This window comes from Lepisma saccharinum, chromosome 30 (genome assembly GCF_977018435.1).
Source record: "Lepisma saccharinum chromosome 30, izLepSacc3.1, whole genome shotgun sequence".
NCBI classification, from domain to species: domain Eukaryota; kingdom Metazoa; phylum Arthropoda; class Insecta; order Zygentoma; family Lepismatidae; genus Lepisma; species Lepisma saccharinum.
The window spans coordinates 13,712,510-13,731,174 of NC_139258.1; the positions used below are offsets into that span (position 1 = coordinate 13,712,510).

General features: G+C 38.5%; 1 protein-coding gene across 3 annotated transcripts in view; it reads left to right on the forward strand.

Annotated features, from left to right (window-relative positions):
• Positions 1 to 18,665, forward strand: part of Shaw (potassium voltage-gated channel shaker cognate w) — a 376,242-nt gene that overhangs the window by 287,337 nt on the left and 70,240 nt on the right. The window lies entirely within an intron of this gene.

Consider the following 18,665-nt stretch of genomic DNA (forward strand, 5'->3'; position numbering starts at 1 on the left):
ACAAAATCAATTCAACCTGTGATAATGTCTTTCTTCACAGAGCTTCCGTTCCTTCAGCAAAAATAGAACGTATTTTAAGAAAAATACATAAAATTAATGTATTTTGCAAACTGGCTTCGCGGCCCGCAAAAAAGGCATCGCGGGCCGCAGGGCCGCCAGTTGGAAACCCCTGATCTAGACCATTATAGAGGTATAATCAGTACCACGCTCCGATAGCATTAACCCAAGGACTGATTGAACCACGGAGCCGTCTTATGCATTAAGTCGGTACCTCGGTTCTTTTGCGCAATTTTTGCACAAACAATTAAACTATTTTTACCCTGTAAGAAAAAAACATGAAAGGAAAAAATATTGTAAAGGTCAAATATGCACTAAATCTATGACAAATGCACAATCCATTGGCATGCCCACGCAGAAAGCAGTGTAGCCAACCCAAAGAAAATTATAGGAAAAGTGCAGATACTTATTGACCGACCCTCGTATGTACAGCCCCTGGCCATATTATTAGACGCACCGCAATTTTATTTAGAAAATAAGTTTTGAAGGGGAAAATTATACAAAATTGACCATTAGTTATCTGAAAAGTTTCCTGTGCGTTATTTGAACCAGGCAAATACGAGTAATACGTAAAGCACTTTCTTGCACAACATTGATAACAATAATAGTAATAATAATACAAAGTGATGTAATTCGACACAGTGAACAATTTTAACAGTTCGCTTACTTGTCACATTTAAAATGTTGCAATAGGGTTCTTTGTGGCTGAACTTTCATTATTGTAATGAACAATATGAAAAGAGGAGGTACTGTTGTTACAAACAATACCCGCCAACACCAAATGTCATTGTTGTTGAACGAACATGCCGCAGTTCAATTCAAGCTGAGTTGAGAGGAGGACGTCTTGCGAATAGTGAATCGTATTTGTGATAAATTTTGCAGTGATATTTTTTGGTACAGTCAGTATATTTTTATAATTTGATTATTAACATTAGGGAGTCATGGGTATAGTCCACTTGTTTACTTGGTTAACGTCCAAAAACTGAAGAAAGCCGCCGCCACAAACGTGGGTGGGAATAAACAGCGGGCGAGTTGTTTTCGTCCAATCACACTCAACCTTCAGCCAATAGGTGCAGCTGTCATTCTGCTCGTCTACTCCACGTGGAGTCTCAGTCACATGACTGCGGATACGCTGTTGCCGTACTTTGCAACTTCAATGTGGAGACCGTGGGCAGGTGCTTGTGCGCAGAGGGACAAGTAGATGTGTGGCAACACTGTGCGTTTAATGTGATTGGTGCAGCTGCTGGGCGCGCTCTGTGGACTTCAAACCCAGCCGGTCGTTAACGTAGCTAGCGCGTCTGCTTAAATTAAGACATTAATAAAGACTAAAATGTTCTCTAATCCAGAGATTTGTCGAAGATCTCAGGTGTCTGAATTATCTGTGAAGCGAGTAAAGAAGAAAACTGAATATGGTGGACAGTGTGAGCCACAAAGGAAGAACAGATGTGGGCGTAAAAAAAATTTTACTCCAAGATCATTACGCTGTTTGAAGAACATTTGCCTCACGAAGAGATTTGCGAGTACAAAGGTACTTAACCCTACAATGTATACGCTAAAATTACGGTCACAAACGTATACGTGGGGTCCAGGAAATCCCATATGTTATTTAGACATAACATGTAAAATGAATTAGTTAATATATTTTAATAACAAATTTAGTACAAAATGAAAACTTATCTGAATATTCAGCAATGTTCGTTATTGTTCAAACTTTGTCGCAGTCAATACACACAATGGCACGGTAATTTTCTGAATTATATCCACGGAATAAACCAGTGTTCATGCATCCAAAATGCAGCGAGCTTGTTCACAGCAGTAAAGTTGACAATATTCCTTGCAGGAGTCCTACGAATCCTTGTCGGCTTTTCAGTGCTCCACAGGTGTCATTTTACATGCTTCTTTGACTTGAGATGTGGCCGGCGGATCATCGACATTACTGTCCGAGGCATCACTACAGCTTGATGTCTCTTGGTGTGTTTCTTCCAACACGAAATCCTTGTCTAAGGGCCCGGAATCGTCACTTTGGGTGTCAGTCTCTACAATATCATCTTCGTCCTTCATCAATACATTGCAAAGTTCAGAATCCGATAAAGGCCTGCTGCGCTGCATTCTAAAAGAAACAATATCGATAGTTCCACTTTGTTTTAAAAAAAAAATACACTTTGACAGTATACGTGGGGTTTCTGGTGCCCCAAACGCAGTATCACGTGACAGAAAAGCAAGAGAAATGTGCGCGTATGTTCACAGAGAGAACCAGTACTAAAATGAAAAGTCAATAGACCCATGCGCCCCCTATCAGCCAAACTACGCAAGCGCAGAGCGATGACGCCTGGCTGCCTTAGCCGAGACCATGGACGGAAGTGCGCATGCGCCAACCGGGCGTGTTCAGTGGCTAAATAGGGATGACGCCACTTTGGGCAGGAAGCGGGTTCCTTGAAAATCGTCTGCTGTGGAAACAACAATGAACTTTCAGCGCAGTAACATTGCCGCCAAAATACATAGAGAGATGTTTACGAATTATGTAAGGGTTCAGAACGAAATTAAAGCCATGCATATACTATATCAGCAAACAGAACATATCAGGACAGTATTCATCACGTCTCATTAGTAGATAAACTTGTTTGTAAAACAGTAGATTTATTTTAGATCATTCAATTAAATTGATCTCTTTAGTAAATATTATAATTAGCACAAATGTACATAGCATTAATCAGGATAGTATTAAATAAATGTAGTAACTGAATGTTTTGTGACATTTTTAGTATAATGAGGGTGTTTTGTTGAATGTGCAACAGGGGGCCAAAACGTCCCAATTATCTTCATGCCATTTCGAAACGGTTTCTTGAGAATTGCAAGAGCCATCACAAACACAACACAGCATGCGATAATAAGCACAGCAAGCGGTAATAAACACAACAAGCGAACACATATAAGCGAAATAGTTTTGGGGAGTGCATCTCCCTGCTTCCCCTCTCGCGTTTGGAATCGTTCTTTCCAGGTAGTTTCGTCTTCCTTGGCCGGACTGTATACACCTCTAGGGTTAAAGATAAACTTGGAAAGAGTGGTGTTCGTGCATCTGAAAGAACAGTAAGGCGTAGGCTCTCTGATATGAACCTGAAGGCACTCAGACCTGCTAAGAAGCAAAAATTAACCCCTGCTATGATTCGTAAACGTTCCCGTTGGGCAAAAACTCACAAAGAAAAAGATTTGAACTTTTGGAGATCTGTTTGCATTAATGACGAGTGCATGTTTGAAATCTTGGGGAATAAATCTCAGTTTGTGAGAAGACGTCCGGTGACAAATACAATCCTGAGTGTGTTGTGCAGACTGTAAAACATCCAATAAAAGTTATGATTTGGTCAGTCATTAGTGGCAAAGGTATTTGGTTCAAGGAACAATGAGGCAAGAACAGTATAGGGAAGTGCTTAGAAGAAAGTTGCTACCTCAGGTAAGAGAATGGTTCCCAAATGCAGAACCGTTCGTATTCATGCAGGATGGAGCCTCATGCCATACCGCAAAATCACTAAAACAGTTTCTACAGAGTGAAAATGTCCCTGTCTTGCCCTGGCCGGGAAACTCTCTACATATGAACCCAATTGAAAATGTTTGGTACCTAGTGAAAACAGAAGTTGCAAAGCAAACAATTACGACGAGAATTGGCCTAATTGAAAACATTATTCAAGTGTGGAATCACCATCCTCATATGAAAGAGACAGTACAAGCATGCATTGATAATATGCCAAGACGAATCCAAGCACTGATAAAGACCAAAGGCGGCTCAACCAAATATTAAAATTGACTTCCAGTCATATATATTGTATAGCTAATATTCAGGGAACACAGTAAGAAATTATATTTGTAATGTTTTTTGTTAAGGTTCACATATAATCAATGCAATATTTCATGTAATATTTTTTTTAAAAAAATAGATAATAACAAAATTTAGACGAGATAATATGTTGTAATTTTCGGAGGAAAAAAATTAATATATCAAGCACCTGCCTTTAAAATGCATATCTATGAAATATGTACTCAAATGTAATAGCATGCTAAAGTATAGAAGGTTTCCATTTATATATAACAAAAGCAATTTCCAAAAAATGGTAAAATGATGTATTTCAAAATTGTGGTCTAAATATGGGCTACTACTGGCAATATCACAAAAAGCAATTATAATTTTAAAAAACAGTCATTTATCGCTAAAACATTATAAAATTCATATTTATGAATAATCTGTTGTTTTGAAAATCACGCGGAATGGAAAAAATCGAAATTAAGAAAAACATCCAAATATTTGTTGAAAATGTGATCTCAACATTACAGCTCATGTCGTAGCCCATATTTAGACCATCACGCTATTTTTCTTCTTCAATTTACTTTCGCTCTCTGTTGTACATATTTCACAAACAAATCATGGCATTATAAAAGCCCATATTTGTTTTATGTACCGCTAATATCATAACCTATACAAAGCAGATGACAATTCAGAAAACGCTGAGTTAAAACATACCTGCAAAAAGTTTTCGCAATTCTATAACAGCGTCCAAGACCGAAACTAACCACCACTTTCTCTTGGGAATTGGCGCCGCAACCGTTATCCTTGAGAGATAACCAGTTCCAATAGCCTCTGCCAGGCTGCAGCACCCGAGAGCGCTGTTAACTCCAAAACCCATATTTAAACCTTTGCCCATATTTAGACCTTCTCCTCTAACATATCCTAAAAATTTTGCATAAAATTTGGAGGTAAAGGTAAAAAACAGTAAAGTGCTCCCCTGTGCTTAGCACCATGTCATGAAGGCGTATAGGGGTGTGGGGGTAACGTTCCACACTTTCTTGATTCGGTCGTGAGTGGGGGTGATGTGATCAGCATCACGCCCCTGACCGTCTTTACCGCCCAGGGTTTCCCCCAGGTACCCATGTCATTCGACGCTGGGTGGGCGCCAGGGCCTAATAATTTGGTCAGGAGCTGTAGAATGATTTTCCCAAGTTTCCATCATTTGGCATTTTGGATTTGAGTTATCCTAATGTTGGGTAACATTCATGTAAAATAATATTTTAATTTTGATTAATTAATTTTTAATATCGGGTCGGAGAAAAATCTCAGTTAATTCCATCCTACTATACAGGGTGAGTCACCTAAAATTACCACCGGAAATATTTCGTGAACAACAATAAATATTGAAAAACTGCTTTCATCGATATAGGTATGAGAGGGGCTCATGAAATTAGTGGACACAATACGTTCAACTACGTAAGGAAATATGATTTTGATTGATTGAATTGGTGTTTTAAGTCTACTTTATGCACAGTAAGGCTAATCGGGACTGGACCTACAGTTAAATGTAGGATCCGAACCACTATGTGCCTTCACCGGGTATCAAAATATGGTTTTCAACACAAACTTAGTTTTTTTAATAGAAACCCCATTTTATTTTCAGCTCATTTGAAAGTACGGAAAAATTCATTAAGAATGGCGTTTGTTACATTGAAATGCGTCAAATAGTTCACAAGTAATTGTAACCTGAAGTTGACGCTTGAAGGCGCACCTCTACCATGCCTGTCGGCAGAGCCGAGCGCAAATGCCGTCGCGCATACAGCCTGCACGTTTGGGCTGCATTTTTCCTACACTCGCCATAGATAAGTTACATACCGGCCTTTTCAGAGTTTGAAAATACAACAATTCTGACGTAATTACACTATCACAAACGTCTACTTAATTAGTGTACTTTGTTACGCCCTTGCTTTATTTGATAAAGTTGATAAAACAATTTGAAAATGAAAAAATGTATAAGGTGCAAAGTTTAAAAGTTGAAAACTTAAAGATTTGTCATGAGACCAAACGAGAGGAGTTGATTGTTCCGATGTACTAAAAATTATGACGTAAATGAATGAACGCCAATTAAAAATTAGAAAGATGTTATTGTACTAACATTGATGTATGTAATTGATGACAGAATGTTTAAAATGTATACTTTTTAATTAACAAATATTTGTTAACTCAGAAAGATGTATCAGAACATTTTAAATAATTTGTCAAAGCTTACTTATGTACAAACTGCACATTTTATTGTAACCCGCAGTACTTCGAACGTAACAACTTTCTTAAGCACAACGCATAGTATGCAGAAGAGTAACATGTTTGTTACGATACACGAATGGCGTTAAAAGGGGGATATGTACGTATGTTATGACACACGGATCGACTTGTAAAAATGTTTGTTTCAAGCGTCAACTTCAGGTTACAATTACTTGAGAACCACTTATATTGCAATGTAACAAACGCCATTCTTCATGAATTTTTCCGTACTTTCAAATGAGCTAAAAATAAAATGGGGTTTTCATTCAAAAAACTAAGTTTGTGTTGAAAATCATCGTAGTTGAACGTATTTTGTCCACTAATTTCATGAGCCTCTCTTATACCTATACATCTGCGAAAGCAGTTTTTCAATACTTAATGTTGTTCACGAAATATTCCCGTTGGTAATTTTAGGTGACTCACCCTGTATATGGATATTCAAAAGATGCTCTTAGTAATTGTACTTACTAGAAAGCAGTGGTACCATCCCTGACTCGTTTTTACTAGTTTTTTATTATATTTTCTGCTGAGTGTTGACAAATCGAAGGCAATGCCGTAGAATATGTTTGTCTCAATAACTATTGTCTTGTTACAACAAGGAAGTCATTGTGATTGACTGATTGAATTAGGGTATTTTACGTCGCTTTTCTGCTACCTTTGGCTAATCGCGGCGATGAAGATGAGTGATGATGAGCAGAAAATCAACGTAAAATAACCCAATTCAATCAATCCCCTATTTATTGATTGCTTCATTAGCGCCGCTTTTGGGCCACATTTCACTAATCGCGACGACGGCGATGATGTCATGAAACTGATGAATGGACACTCACAGAGGACACCCATGCCGGGATTCGAACCCGGAACCCCTGACATCGTATCGAGCTGTGCTAATCCCCTAATGCTTGCCATTCCTAATGTTTTCCAGTTAAATTTCGATGCTTTTTTTGCTGGTTTTATCTTAACATTTATTTCCTGTTGCAGGGACGATTCCTCCATGTAGGAAGTGAGGAACTTCCTACAGTTTTCTTGTATTTATTTCCAGTTCTCTACTTTTCAGGAGTTTAATGCGCGTTATAAAATTATGAGCGCAATGTACCTACAATTGACTAGAGTGCGCGTCAAATCTCCTGCATATGGCCTTGAACGGCTGAACAGCACCAGCGAATCACAGACGTGCGGCGTTGCCTAGTTCCGTGACAATGCGTTTCGCTCAACCACGCTGTCTCTTTTCCGTGTGAGATTTCGATATGGCACCGCTGCAGTGCGCTGCTATTGGCTATTGCCATATGCAGGAGATTTGACGCGCACTCTAGATTAGCTACTGTCAAGAGTTCACTGCTTTCGCACGCACCAGCAGCCGAAAGACGATGGCCACAGGCTTTCTGCCGCTCGCTGAAGAACATCGGCGGTAATCCTACAGACAGATAGATGAGGGGTGGAAGGGGCAGTGAAGGGAGGGGCTGCGAGGATGCAAAGATCGGCGAGGACTGAGGAACCAGCAAGTTTTTCCTCAACCAGCGTTGCCAACCCCAGCAAGTACAAGGATAGTACAAGCGATACGTGTGAATGTAACTGATCGTGTTTTTCAAACCTTCCTCGGTTTGCCATAACTTCTTCCAAACTCCGAAAAAGTCACGAGTCGTCACTGTCCTTTTGTATTATATTTTTCCATCTATCTACATCAATAGATGCTTCTATTTCTTCACCTCTCGTTCTATTTCATATTGTTTTCCCTATTCACAGCCACAATTCTCCTCCCACTGTTATTTATCAATTGTTTATTGATCCTTAACAGTGCACGTTTTGTTGGATTCTTGTACATTGTTTCCTTTCTCTGCCAGTTAATTATTGTTCTTCCTCTCAAAGCGATTGTTGACGGAGCGATAAAGTCTGAATTCTCGCCGCATTGTAACAAGAGGCTGCTGATGCCGGATTGCTATTCAGTTCGCACGCCACTGTCTCTTGAAAAGCTTATTGAAAGGGAAATCATGGAGTCTCAGTTTTAAGGTGAAGCCAGTTCTTGAGTGCTGCCCTCTTGTGATCAGGAAGGAATTGTAAGGGGGAGCAGTTTTAGCGCAGTGACGTGGCACAAGGATATCATCCTGGAGGGTGTAATGTTCAACCTTGAAGGGGGAAGCTTTCTGCCCTGTCATCAAATTTTCAATTCTAAGAGCGGTTGCACACGGACCGATTTTTTGCCGGAGTCATTACCAGCGAAGACACCGACGCGGATTTTGCACACGCGCCGATAAAATCTGGGTTGGACCTTAATTTCGTTTATTCTCTTTGCTTTTCTGCCACTTTTCGCTAATCGGGAAAATAGGAATGAGTGATGATGAAATTTCGGACAAGAAAATGTCTTCATACCTTTGTGGATATATTGAGGGCTTTAAAAACTCAAGAGTATATAAGACACTGATCTGACCAACAATACTGTATGGAAGTGGAACCTGGGTACTCACGGAGAGATCGTCATTCATGCTGATGACTTGGGAAAGAAAAATACTATGAAAAATATACGGACCAAAATATGATGGTGAAGGATGAAGAATACTTTATAATTATGAATTGACGTTAATTATATAAATCTCCTGATATTACACTGGGGAACAGTGAAATTGCGGCACAGTGTTTGAGAGCTAATTTAGGGCGATTTTATGCTGCTAAATAATGATATAATAATATAGTATTTCCTAAATTGTCTCTAATTTATTAAATAAATGCAACTAAACCAAAATGGCTGAAACATAACACATACATATAAATGAACTTCCAACAACAATTTAATATTTCTTTTTGTGATTAGAATCATTAACATGATTTTTTGGTTCACTCCATGTCATGGGCACTCCAAATTTGAGTCCCTTTCGTCCGCCTTGGCCCCAATAAGTGATTCCAAACAAGTTTTTCAAACTATATGTGGGACCCATTTTTTATTCTGTTGTTCCAGATTTTTGGCAAAATAAATCTCTCACTACATCCGTGATATTTCTTCCCTGTGATGGTAGACACTATATTCCACATATATAGCAAAAAACATTCGGGTTATTGAAACACTTACTACGTGAGGAACTCATATTTCCAATGTATTCACATTAAAAGCATTTCGCTTATTTATACTACAAAATTCAACATTAAGAGATATATTGGATATATTGCCTAGCAATGCTTCATAAGTTGCCTAGCAACAATTTACAAATAAATAAATAAGTTTCTTGATGGGAATTTCAGCCCATTATCAAATTTTGATATTACCGAGAAAAGCGTGGAGTAATTTTACTTCCTACATTTTCCATAGTGTGTTTATTTTTATAACTGGAGTCAATTTAACTGAACCAATCATACAATTGGCAATCACGGCTGTTTTGTGTGCTGAAACTGTTATTAAACTTTATGCCACAAAATAAAATCTTTTTTTTGTTCCCCAGTGTTATAGCTGAAATCAAGGCAAGGAGATTGAGCTGGGCAGGATATCTTATTAGAATGAATGACGACAGATTGGTAAAGAAATAATTCTCCGTAAAACCTGAATGCATACGAAGCGACCTATACTACTTTTCCGGAATGTCTGGAGTAGCGACGCGCGGAGTCGAAAGCTTGTGGGCGGGGCCAGACTATGCGGCGCTCTCCTGAATGCAGAATTCTCCTAGTAGGCTTGCGAGCTGTCATGTTTACTACAGAACTGCTGACGAGGCACACACCCGCAACGTGCGCCCAGGTCGCGTTCGCGTTCCGGAAAAGGAGTATAGGATACGATGGATAGATGATGTAGAAAGAGACATCAGAACACTGGGGATAAGAAGATGGAGACAAAGGGCGCAAAATAGACAAGAATGGACCGGAATTGTTGAGAAGGCTGAGGCTATACTGCAAGGGCCGTAACGCCAAAGGAAGAAGATGATGATGATAAGATAGATGAAGGGACAAATAAAAACCCACGGAGGTTTCTACTGGCCGTGAGTCCAGGTGCCAAAGCTTCGCTACTCTGCAAAATGTAGTCCAAGGTGTACTATGTGGAAGGGTGGTTACACCCCGAAGTGATGGACAAAGTCGGAAAGGGCAGATGGCTCCTGCCTGCCTCCACTTTACAAAACACCTTCTTCCTCGACGTAACTAAAATTTGTGACTGGGGGGTCTGTGTTCTCTTTTTCATTACCTGAGGCACAGCGGGAGTTCTTTCGACTGCCGGTTTGTCGAAGGGATCTCCGCTGACGAATTTTCTTTTTCCAGTCAACTTGTGAATGCGGTTTCATTTCTTGCTCTCTGATTGGCTGTTCGAAAGTTACGGTGCTGTGATTGTGAGAATGTCTTATTTCCTATTTTTAGCGCAAATTTGCTGCTTTCTAATCTAACCTAACCTAACGCACAGCGCAAACAAGATATTCTCACAATCACAGCACCGTAACTTTCAAACAGCCAATCAGAGAGCAAGAAATGAAACCGCATTCACAAGTTGACTGGAAAAAGAAAATGCGTCTCCGTCTGCATACCGACGTGTAGGTGGCCGTTCGGGAAAATGTATCGTGCCGGACCACGCGCGTAGCTGTGCCATGAAATCCTTTGGTTTCTGGTGCTGACGATTTTAACGTTGCGCGTGGAAATCCTCTAAAGGAGTTTTGACAGGAGCTCTTCCATTTTAAAGCAAAGCAATCACCGCACATTCGCGAACAACAGATCGAGACGACACCATGCATGCCAATCGGAGCGGGATTCGAACCCGAGAGTCCGGGCGTCGTAGGCAGTGATGTGCGTCTACGCGTAAACAACAATAGTCTACATTCTACACGTAGACTATTTTATACACGTAGATGACGTAATCTATGTAAACAACATGGCGAAAGGTGATCACTTAGCAAAGGGCGCCTTGGAATTAAAAGAAAATTATACTGCGTATCAGTTGCTGATGTGCGAGAAGAACTTTTCATACTCTTTCTTCCAAATTCGAACAATTTCTCACCTAGGAAGAAACCTAATATAGGAAATATTCTAGTGTTTTATGGGGAAAAGACCACTCTTGGCTCACGACTTCCATCTGTTGTCTTTGCATACTATTTATCTTCTTCCATAGTTGATAAAAGAGAAGAGAAATTTTGTTGTAAATAGGATTCTTTTCATTTCGTTAGGAACCAATATAGTTGAAAATGTTACTTTCCTTTCATGAAACCTTTGAAAATTAATTTTAATGCACTTTAGATTGTCGACGTAGTCTATGTAAACTACAAGCAGTGATGTGCCGTAGACTATAAGTTTACGTCTACATGCGTTGTCTACACGTAATCTACGCGTAGATTACATTCGGTTGTAGTTTACATAGACTACGCACACAATCTAAAGTGCATTAAAATTAATTTTCAAGGCTTTCATGAAGAGAAAGTGACATTTTCAACTATACTGGCTACTAACGAACTGAAAAGAATCCTATTTACAACAAAATTTCTCTTCTCTTCTATCATCAACTATGGAAGAAGATAAATAGTATACAAAAAACAACAACAGATGGCAGTCGTGAGGCAAGAGTAGTCTCTCCCCCATAAACAGTAGAATATTTCCTATATTAGGTTTCTTCCTAGGTGAGAAATTGTTCGAATTTGGAAGAAAGAGTATGAAAAGTTCTCTTCACACATCAGCAACTGATACGCAGTATAATTTTGTTTTACTTCCACGGCACCCTTTGCTAAGTTATCACCTTTCGCCATTTTGTTTACATAGATTACGTAATCTACGTGTATAAAATAGTCTACGTGTAGAATGTAGACTATCGTTGTTTACGCGTAGACGCACATCACTGACTACAAGCCAATATGAGCTACGCGTAGATTATGTGTAGACAACGCATGTAGACGTAAACTTATAGTCTACGGCTATAACGTTGATTTAGTTTATTTTACCTCGCATTTCTGCCACTTTTGGCTAATCGCGAAGATGAGGACACATAAAGAACACCCATGCCAAGACCGAGATTCGAACCCGGAACCTCTGGCGTCGAGACTACACTGGAGTGTAAGAGTTGATCCTTTCTGAAGACAGCAAATGTCAACCTCTTTTCCGCGCAGTGCACCCAGGACTGCATTTCGCAGACTAGTGATGCTCTGGCGCATGGTCCCAAAGCCAGGATAATCCTGTGAGGTTCGTGACGTGTCGTCCATATGTGTTAGTGATCTCATCTTACCGCCATTCATCCTTGTCTTCGCGATTAGATCAAGGTTCCAGAAAAGCCACGTAAAATGAATCAATCAAGGCTATGCGGAGGCTTAAGCATCAATTGTTTCTCGAAAAACGCGTTGGAGGAAATGACGTCATAGTATACGTCAGTTATTTCCTTGCATATAAGTTTTTAACATTCAAAACTTCGTATTAAGAATGAAAAGTCTTTCACGACAGGCTCTCGACAAATCAGAGCACCACGAAACTAAGCCCCGCGACAGGTTAAGTGTGCAGCGACTTTTAGCATGTATAGACAGAAACGTGCGCGCAGAAAATAGTTCCGCTGCAATACTGTCAATTTTCTCACTGTCTACGATATGAACATCTCTGCGGTTGAGGCAAGACTGGTACGGAAGATTCTTAGCACCGTTCTCGTGTGGATTAATACATTAAACCTGCTGCAAACTTAACTTGTCGCGGGCCTTACTTAAAAATGTTAACATGTCGTTGTGAGAAAGCAAGGATGGAACATCATGACGATATTTAATTAATTGTAATTTTACAAGAAAGAATAGTGCATGTATATTCATTATTATATCAATTTACATTTAACATCTAAGCGTAAATTTAAATATTTTTGTATCGTTGATCTTTAAATTGCATTTTAGATTAACAAAATGGGAAAAAATTGCCTATATATCTGTGGGCGGTGTCGAAAGTCTGAAAACAATGGCGATGGGATTCGATGACCTGACCTGGTGTCACACAATGAAAGAGCCGATTGTCAGAGAACTGCTGTGTCATATTTTTATATATCTATGGAAATAATATTCAGTGTACATTTTGGGAAAATATTTTGAATTTATAATAAGAAAATACATCACATTTCTTTCAAGTTTACATACGACTTCTTTTGGAAAGAAATTTTCGTTACGGCTAATGTATTCATTTGTTTACCTCTCAACTCAACGCAAGGATACACACTGCCATATTTCGATAAAAATGCAAAATTGTCAAATTTTTGTTTCATCATGTACAAGTGTCATTTCAGACAAACCTTCAAACACAAGTCAACGCCTTTCTATTGTCGATTTTATTGTCTTGAACATTATGTTTGAATGAGAAATTAATTGTGTAGCGACAGATTTAATCTTCTAGGCTTTCATTTAAGTTATTTTTAAAATATATTCGCGTTCTTAAGTCATGTGCAACAAACTTTTTGTCTACGATTTTTGACGTAAATTATCCGTCAGTAGAACATAGTAATATTCATATGTTGCTTGGACAAATAACAGTGAAGCCTCAGAGACATCTAGCGGGAAAGTTTCCATTCTCTTATTTCCCTATGAAGTTAATTCTACTTGTTAACATTATTTGTAGGTGTGAAATTCACAGAAGCTACTGTAAATGTGTCCAAACTATGAACATGATAGTCACAAGAATAACGCAGCATTTCTCTATTAAAAACAATCTGAATTGGGCGTTTGTGATTCTAATCAGAAGTAATGGCTGGAAACGACATTAACAAATAACGAACTACGCGTTAACTATGAAGATGGACATGTGTAATCTGTGTATGTTTCCACATTTGTCCGTCAGTTTTAACCAGTGATTTCATTGCTGGTACCATAGGCGCCGACTCCATGGGGCTTGGGGGGGCTCGACCCCCCCCCCCAATGTTAACGATGTGGGGGCCAAGCCCCAAATAATTTTGCTTTAAAGGATCTAATGTATTATTTTGCTTCTCTTGTAGAGTTTACTGTGAATTGTGCCACATGAACTTAACTTTAAATACACATTTGAAATGTTCTAGACCATAAATTTGGGGGTCTGAGACCGCTAAACGATCAACTTTGGGGGGGGGGCTATGACCAGAGACAGCAAAACACATGACTTATTATATATTCTAAGTATGTAATTATGAGTATTGTTAAAATTTTTACTAAAAAGAGTTTCAAGAGACTATGTGCATGAACTAGGGTAGTGGATGGGACGTTTGTGCTACAAATGGCTCTCACATGACATTCAGAACGAGATCATTGATATATTAGGAAGATCTGTTTTGCGCTCCGTGGTAGCAGATATTAAAAGTCGGGAATATTTTGCTATTATGGTTGACGAAACTTGTGACATATCCATCCGTGGACAATTAATATTCTGAATTCGAACTGTGAATAAAAACATTATCTTCCTTACCACAGAAATTCAAACCATTCTAAACTTATTCTACTATTGAGCGACCACAAGGAAAAAACCTTGGACGAAAAGTCCCCTTTCCCTTCTTCCGTTCAGCTCGGGCCATAAGGAAGCATGGTCCACTCTCCCCCTCCCCTACTCGCGGGAGTACGGTGCACAGGAGTCGCGGGTCTGCACAGGTTGTTTTGCTTGTGGTTCCACTATACATTGTGGTTGCTACTAGTTAGTTCATTGACCTAAGTTCTTGGAAACCTCTTTAAGGAGATGAAAATTGTTTAAAATGTGTGTGGAACGATGGAATCAGATTTGCTCTAAAAAAATCACACTGCAGACGAATGCTTCTTTGCGTAAGGGGGGTACACTTTTCTAAAAAATGATCGCGTCGATTCGAAGATAAGATACAAATCTTCATCAGAAGAGTACATGACTGATCCCATTTTCTTTTGAATATTTGAAATGGAATTTTCCAAAACGAAATACTTACACGAACGAAATGAGACACTACAGACCAACTTGGGGGGTACAATGTACCTCACCCATATTTTTCATAACTTTGTAAGGGGTGTTCGGAATACAATACTTAAACCTATATATTAAGAGATTTTGAAAATAGAGTCCCGATTAGCCTATCTGAGCATGAAGTGAATATAGAATAAGTTTTAATGACTTCCGAGCGGAAACCGAAACAAAAATTAACAGAAACAAGAACGAGAAGGACCTCGCCACACAGGAGACGAGATGAGGCTGTGACAATTTTCTACTCATCGCATCGCGATATCATTCCTAGGTGAAATGAAATTTTTCCTAGACATTTAAACAAGGTGCAATTTGTGATATTATCAGAGGGGGGGGGAATTATTTTTACCTATGTATTAGATATACTTATATTTGGACATTAATTGCTTAAAATCTAATTTTGGTATCGAATGCAACACAAACACAACGCTATTTTAAGTTAAACCCTAAAGTCAATCTGTAAGAAAATTACATTAGTCAGATGAATGCACGAGATAAATGAAACTCACTGCAGGTTCTATTGGTAGATAGATTTTGGATTGGTCTTTTAGTGAGATGAGAATGTTTGATTGATTTGTATGGTTTATTTTACTTCTGCCACTTTTGGCTAATCGCAAAGATGAGGATGGGCGATGATATCAAGAAATTGATGAACACTCACATGCCCAACCTGGGACCTCTGGCGTCAAAGCGCGCTAAGCTAACCCCTCCGCCACGTAGGTGGGAATGTGTTTTGGATTTTCTTTGTAGATGCGAAAATATTTAACTGTGACGCGCACATGCTTTTGCTTACATTAAAGTTTACCTTTTCACATAAACGAGAAATTGACATGTCACCCTAAAACACACGCATGTATCTGCATTTAATACCACTACATACGAAAGGAAACCTTGGGCGGTTCTTCATATTGTCCACCAAAGATTGATTGATTGAAAAAAAAACTTTTGAGCGTATGGCTTTCCTTGCTTCCTCTGAGAGCTGAAGGATTTCGGTTTTGTATATGTAATGATAGTACTTTCAGTGCTTGAAGAGTGTCATTAGGTACAGCTAATTTTATAACAAATAAATGCTTTGTCAAATGTTTCAAAGTTAGACTTCTTACGAGTTGATCGGGAACCATCTAAACTCAGTTTGTTTCTTTTTTTAATACAACGCCCTACAGATGTCTGAGTAAATACCAAATACATGGCTTCTAAAAGACATTGGATGTGGTACACATCTGCCATAAATTGTTTAAAGATATTTTTATGCGTAGCTATGGGACTTTAAAAACAGAATGAACTGAACTGGAACTCTATTAAGTATGATATATTCAATAATGTGGTTTCTATATTCAGTGGGCGGGAAATGATTATTCCTGGTTGGGATGGCTCAAGATCCTCCTCATGCCCTTTAATCTCAACCTGCATTAAAATGAATAGATGTATCTTTGTTCGCAATTTTCACATTTCGAGCTCCTGAACGAAGTCCAGAGCTTTATATGTTTCAGAATTGTTAACTGGTTTTAAAATCTGTTTTAAAAAAACGTAAATTCTAAGAAAAAAAAAGAAAAAATAGTTATGCAAATTTTGCATTAAATAACAGGACATTCGTGTGTGCTGTTCTAAAATAGAATATTTCCCATGCCTTCACATTATACCTAAGTATCAAGGACGTATTTAGGAGGGGGTCCGGACACTCCCCCGAAAGACTTACCAAGAAGTAAAAGTAAATTATCAAAATATAATTGCTTAGTATTTGTTATATAATCGATGGTTATTTCCGCCGAACTTATTGGAAGGCAAGGAATTTGGCTCATACAGCTTTGAAGGGTTCCAAAAGATTTATGCACACAACTAATGATAATATCCATAAAATATTAATCAGAAACTTTACTTTTCGTTAATTGAATCTAACTCCATGTTTGTTATTCAATAAATATTCAATTATTTTTCTATTTGACATTAAATTCCTTGCCGGGGCAGTTGTTTTTATGCAAATCTTGGCGATCTTAACTACACGTAAGCTAGATAATGAATATATGCTTTTATATCTCTATTCTTTTACTATCTTTTACCTATTCTTGTAATTACAACAATACAATATTAATTAACTTACATTTTTAATTAATCTTTTAATTTAATTAAATATAATTATTATAATTATAATTATTTATTATTATTGCAACACTTAGTTGGACCCCAGAAATGTATTTCTAGGTGCAATAGTATGTGTGAAAAACGTTCCTGCGCCACTGGATCCCACTTGTACAACTCAGGACAAACAACGGAGAAACACTGAGAGTCATCTAGCGGTGAAAATGAGAAACATTTTTAATAAAATTGTGGCATGTTTTATTTGTTTTTTTTAAAGGCACATCAACGTTTGTGCTTGATGTGGAAATAAGTCTACGGATGTCATTCACTCGCGGTGGATTACGGGACGAGCTTCCCCCTCCCCCATTTCGTGAATATTTTCCCGCCAAAATGGTCAACTTTTCGGCCCTTCCCCTTTATAGCAGACCTTGCGCGCATGCGCTCAGCGTCGGACTTTCGCCCGCTTCGCCACAATCTATAACGATCGTATTTTAGGAATCGAAAGAGCAAATTTGACTGCCGCAAGCGCCGTACAGCGGCAGATTGGCGAACTACCATGCAGCTGGAAGCAGGGTTGCCAGGCGTGGGGATGAAGAGCCACGGACGCTTTTATAATACTGTCCAACGACGGTAAGAGGTGAATTTAACCACTGGAACGAAATCCAAATCTATGCGCTAGTGTTGCAATACGCAGATAGGGAACAATGTCAGAAACTGAACACGCGTAATAGAGTACACAAATGCGCATTTCCTGATATAAGATGCTTTCTCCTTTATAAGCAATAAACGCATGTATAGTTTATGGCTTCAGATCAGTGATGTGCCGTAGACTATAAGTTTACGTCTACATGCGTTGTCTACACATAATCTACGCGTAGATTACATTTGGTTGTAGTTTACGTAGACTACGTAGACAATCTAAAGTGCATTAAAATTAATTTTCAAGGGTTTCATTAAAGGAAAGTGACATTTTCAACTATATTGGCTCCTAACGAAATGAAAAGAATCCTATTTACAACAAGATTGATCTTCTCTTCTATTATCAACTATGGACGAAGGTAAATAGTATGTAAAAAACAACAACAGATGGCAGTAGTGAGGCCAGAGTGGTCTTTTCCCCATAAAACACTAGAATATTTCCTATATTAGGTTTCTTCCTAGGTGAGCAATTGTTCGAATTTGGAAGAAAGAGTATGAAAAGTTCTCCTCACACATCAGCAACTGATACGCAGTATAAATTTCATTTAATTCCACGGCGCCCTTTGCTAAATTATCACCTTTCGCCATGTTGTTTACATAAATTACGTAATCTACGTGTATAAAATAGACTATCGTTGTTTACGCGTAGACGTACATCACTGCTTCAGATGAATTGAATATACTGACGGGTAAACTACTTATTATAACATGAAATAAATACTATTACACGCTGTTTAAAACGAGCAATAAGATTTTTTGTTTCAATATGTTACACAAAATGTAATTGAAATAATACACCCTACGTACAACTTAATTTGACGAGGTTTAGTAAATCACTCTATGAGTTTCTTGAGCCGCAGTCAATATATATATATATATATTCAACCTGTAGACCATGGCT